At 45.8% G+C, this 4,952-nt stretch overlaps 1 pseudogene; it reads left to right on the top strand.

Annotated features, from left to right (window-relative positions):
- The first annotated feature begins 1,043 nt into the window (after positions 1-1,043).
- On the top strand, positions 1,044-4,509 carry LOC133754591 (N-alpha-acetyltransferase 30-like; annotated as a pseudogene).
- Positions 4,510-4,952: the final 443 nt, after the last annotated feature.

The following is a 4,952-nucleotide window of genomic DNA, read 5'->3' on the forward strand; positions in this document are numbered from 1 at the left end:
CAGAGTACCTCCTAAGGCCTGGGTTGTTCCCCACCTTCTCAGGGACTTAATCTTCCCTTTTCACTGAGACTACTGGCTAGGGGCTAGTGAGGCTTTGGCCTGGAAAGGCTTGAATGAGGGCTCTGCCCCCATTTCCATCTCTTCTTAAGCTGGAGGAGCTTTAGCTAGAACTGCTAGCCTGGCCCACTAGCACCAGCCCAGGTGTGACATGGAACCTGGGCTAGGACACTGCTCTCTTTCTCAGTATCTGAGACTTCTGATTTCTTGGCTTATATCCCAGAGAGGAGTGGGATGTTCACTTCTCAGAGACAGGGCATGGCACAGAATTCAGAGCCTGGCCAGCGTTCTTGGTCATTGTCAGCCTGTTCTCTACTGCTTGATGGCAAATCCACTCCTAGAGTTAGTAGACCATGATCCAGTGAAGGCTTTGTGGATTTGGGCTTCTGTTTTCTCTTCTTCCAAACTCTCAGAACTGCTAATGGTGTCTGACACATGAGTATTGCCTTGTAGTGGCACATCTTCCTCTGCCTTCCGCTTCCAGCCAGATCCTGAGGTTGTTTTCCTGTGCATATTCATGTCCAGGAGGTTGTAGGCTGAGTCAGGAAACACCTGGCCTCTCTGTTCCTTCATTGGTATCTCTCTCTCTCTCTCCCTCTTTCTCTCCCTCTCTCTCTCTTTCTCACACACACAAACACACACGTTTCTTCACTGCTATATGGCAGTGTAACACACACACACATACCCTTCCTTCACTGATAGATGACAGTGTAACACACACACACACACACACACATGCACCCTTCCTTCACTGATACATGGCAGTGTGTCAGATCAGCTCCCATCAGTTCCTGTTCTCTGTCAGGCCTCTGAACACAGACACCATTCTTGTGACTGACTTCTCTTGTGCTCTTAGGCCTCTATTCAAAGAATTTTGACTAACAGCATTTTCTTTCTTTTTTTTCTATTTATTTTACAGAGTTAGACAGTGAGAGAGACAGAGACAAAGGTCTTTCTTCCATTGGTTCATCCCCCAAATGGCGGTCATGGCCAGTACTGTGCCAATCTGAAGCCAGGAGCCAGGTGCTTCTCCTGGTCTCCCATGCGGGTGCAGGACCCAAGGACTTGGGCCCTCCTCCACTGCGCTCCTGGGCAACAGCAGAGAGCTGGACTGGAAGAGGGTCAACCAGTACTAGAACCCAGCACCCATATGGGATGCCAGCACTGCAGGTGGAGGATTAACCAAGTGAGCCATGGCGCAGGCCTGGACTAACAGCATTTTCAATTGAAAATGGGTTCATGAGTGAGAGCCTTGGTGGTGAGGGAGGTGGCAGCAGCGGGACCAGTGAAGGGAGGGCGGACGTCCCATCTGGGTTTAGCAGCCTCCTCCCACCTCGAGCCCAGCCTTACTGCCACTTCCTGGTGGAGGCCTAGTTTGCCTGCTGTAGCTAGGAGGAGGAAGCCAAGGAGGAGCACGAAAGCAGTGGCAGTAGCCTGGCAGGTGGCAAAGGGGCATCTGTGCCTCCACCCCTCAGCAGCCTGCGCAGTAGCAGCTCCATGGATTGATCAGCCCCAACTGTGACCCCTCAGGGTGGCCACCTTGCTCAAGAGCAAGGTCCAGGTTGCACAGGCCACCCAGGCGGGAGCTCCAGAGAGACTGTTTTAAAAGGAGCTGGGTACACTCAAGCGAGAGACCCCCTCACTCCCACTCCAGGAATGCAAGAACTGTGCCCCCCAGCTGGCCAAGGAGGCAGCGGCGGCAGCGAGCGATTCTGCAGCAGCTGGCAATGGACTGGCCAAGGGCGAGGAGGAGGAGGAGGAACAGAAGGAGCAGGTGCGGCAGTCTTCATCCCTGACCTCGGGCTACAGTTTACAAAGTCCCTCCGGCAGGGAGGTTGAGTCAGGGGAGGATCTGACAATAGAATAGGATAGGTCGGATAGGAATCCAAGCTCCAGATGCCCGATGTGATGCGACTGAGCACCAAAGTTCTGTCTGAACCCTACTCCATTTATACTTACAGATATTTTATCCACAACTGGCCACTGCTGTGCTTTTTGGCCATGGTAGGGGAGGAGTGTGTAGGTGTCATCGTTTGCAAGTTGGATCTGCACAATAAGATGTTCCACAGAGGTAATATAGCCATGTTATCCGTGGATTCCAAATACAGGAGGAATGGCATGTGTACTAACTTGGTTAAGAAAGCTATTTCCCAGGTCAGAGCCACAGATCTTATTGGCTCTAAGCTGAAAAGCCCTTCACTCCGCCCAACTTCCAAAGTGACCACTGCAGCTGAGGGGATGGTCAAGTAGGGTCAGTAACATTGCAGGCAGAACTGTAAATTTCTTGTTAGAGATGCCCCCTGCCTTTACCTGGCCAGCTCTCCTCCCAGGCCAGCCAAGTAATGAAAGTCAACAGAGTGCCTTCCCCTAGGAGGTTCACACCTCCTTAGGATATACCTCATCTGAAGAGATAGGTAGGTCTGGGCCTCTTAACTTACAAGGCCTAAAGCCCAGCAGATTATTATCAAGCCCCTTCTATCAGGTTCTATTTGCCTCTCAATCAGAAAACTTAATTGTAGCTTAGACAGCACCTTTCTTAGCTCCTCTAATAATGACTCTGTCCTTTGTTCTAGACCCTGTCTAGCGTACTTGGGCCTCATTCCTTTGTAATCATAACCTCTACTCTACCTCCAATGGCTCTACTCCCAACCTGTGTGTGCTGATGGTCCTCTTCCCCACTTAATGCTGTATAATTGTTCAAACCTGGTAAATGCCACTCTTAGGATCATTGGTTACTATCCTCACCCTGTCTTTTATGACCTTGTCTAAATATGATCTGAGTCGGCAAACTTGGAAGGCTTCCATAGCCTTGGCAACTCATGACGAGAGCCTAGGGTGGTTACTGGCGCCATAAACTAGAGTGTCAATTTGTTGGGTCAACAACAGGAGCCACTGTGCAGTTGCTCCTCATGTGGGATCTCTGTCCTTAATGTGCTGTACATTTTGATTTGATGCTATAACTAGTACTCAAACAGTATGTTTCACTTTGTGTGTCTATGTGGGTGCAAACTGTTGAAACCTTTATACTAAATTGATCTTCTGTATATAAAGAGAATTGAAAATGAATCTTGATGCAAATGGAAGGTGAGAGGGAGCGGGAGAGGGGAGGGTTGCGGGTGGAAGGGAAGTTATGGGAGGGGGAAGCCATTGTAATCCATATCCTTTTTAGTATTTGTTGTTGTTGTTGTTGTTCTAGTACTATTGGTTGAACTCAGTAATTAACACACAATTATTCTTAGGTGTTTAAATTTTAACTGAAAAGTGATCCCTGTTAAATCTAAGAGTGGAAAAAGAGAGGGAGGAGATGAACAATTTGGAACATGCTTAATCGGACTGGCCGCAAATGGTGGAGTTAGAAATGTACCAGGGGATTCCAACACAATCCCATCAAGGTGGCATGTACCAATGCCATCTCACTAGTCCAAGTGATCAATTTCAGCTCACATTTGATGGCTCTGATAGGTCTAAGAGTCAAAGAGATCACACAAACAAGACAAGTATCTGGTAATACTAACTGATAGAATCAAAAAGGGAGAGAAAGATCCAACATGGGAAGTGGGATACACAGCAGACTCATAGGATGGCAGATGTCCTAAACAACACTCTGGCCTCAGAATCAGCCCTCAACGCATTCGGATCTGGTGGAAGAGCCCATGAGAGTATAGCAGGCATGGATAGCCAAGATATCATGGAAAAAAATAAAAAGACCTAAATGAATGATCTCTGTGAGTGAGATCCCAGTGGAAAGAATGGGGCCATCAAAGAAGGAGGTACCCTTCTCTGAAGGGAGGAGAGAACTTCCACTTTGACTATGACACTATCGGAATAAGATCAAAGTCAGCGAACTCTAAAGGCTTCCATAGCCCTGGCAAATCATGACTAGAGCCTAGGGAGATTACTGACGCCATGAACAGGAGTGTCAAAATGTTAAATCAGCAACAGGAGTCACTGTGTACTTACACCCCATGTGGGATCTGTCCCTAATGTGTCGTCTAAAGCCAAGTGATGCTATAACAAGTACTGAAACAGTATTTTTATACTTTGTGTTTCTGTGTGGGTACAAACTGATGAGGTCTTTACTAATTATATACTTAAGTGATCTTCTGTATATAAAGAGAATTGGAAATGAAAAAAAAAACAACCTGGTGTTAAAATGGAAATGGCATAGAAAATTAATTAATTTGAAAAAAAATTATGTATGATCTCTGTCTTTAATGTGCTGTACATTGCTATTTAATGCTATAATTAGTAATCCAATGGTAGTTTTTTCAAAAAAAAAAAAAGCTATTTATACCATGGTTGAAGGAGACTGATGAGGTTGTTTTGGAAACAGAAATAACAAGTAAGTCTGCTTTGAAACTCTATCAAAATCAGTTTTGTTCCAGAGAAGAGGATGTTCGGATACTATTAAATGGAGTTGATGCACTGCGACTTAAACTGTGGCTGCATTGAGAAACTGACATCAAGGAGGAAGGGCTAACCTTGCAGAGTAGACCTTTGCATGCAATGCACTTTGTACAGAACTGCTTTGCAGGTGGATTTCATAATTTCCATGGAGCTCTTCTCTGTCAGTGTCTCATTGAGTGTTGCACAATTTTTGTTGCACTTTGGCCTGGAGCATTTGTTCTGCATCAAATGAGCTTGTTTTAAACTTCAGGAGTCTTTTGGTACCATGAAGATATGTCAGTTGATAGCCAAGATTTGTTTGTTCATTTGCAAAGTCTGCTGACAACTGTTATTTACATAGTGATCACTATATTACAGAACCAGTAAATGGAACATGGTTTTTGTTCTTGAAAAAGCCACTATAGATTGTAAAAGTCTCTAAGAATATTAACATTTCACATAAAACCTACCATAGATTTCTGAAGGGGGTGAGAGAACAGCTTCATTTT

Source organism: Lepus europaeus, unplaced genomic scaffold, assembly GCF_033115175.1.
Source record: "Lepus europaeus isolate LE1 unplaced genomic scaffold, mLepTim1.pri SCAFFOLD_217, whole genome shotgun sequence".
Taxonomy (NCBI): domain Eukaryota; kingdom Metazoa; phylum Chordata; class Mammalia; order Lagomorpha; family Leporidae; genus Lepus; species Lepus europaeus.